The sequence below is a fragment of the Gadus chalcogrammus genome, chromosome 9, assembly GCF_026213295.1.
Source record: "Gadus chalcogrammus isolate NIFS_2021 chromosome 9, NIFS_Gcha_1.0, whole genome shotgun sequence".
In the NCBI taxonomy this organism is placed as follows: domain Eukaryota; kingdom Metazoa; phylum Chordata; class Actinopteri; order Gadiformes; family Gadidae; genus Gadus; species Gadus chalcogrammus.
Window position 1 is genome coordinate 20,467,569 of NC_079420.1, and position 267 is coordinate 20,467,835.

Sequence of the window (267 nt, forward strand, 5' to 3'; positions counted from 1 at the left end):
ACTGTAATGGACAAAATACATTTTCAATATTTTGACAAAGTTATATATTTAAATTTATTCTGAATCATCAATATAATAAATAACAAAGATGAAAGAATGTAAATAATAATTCCCATTATTATTATTGTTATTGTTATTATTATTAATAATAATAATAAAAATAATAATAATATAACATTAAATTATTAGATAGTCATTAGTCATGACTAATTATTAGTATAGAAGTCTGAGTATTTTTTCTTTATTTTTCTAGGTAACACATCCTGT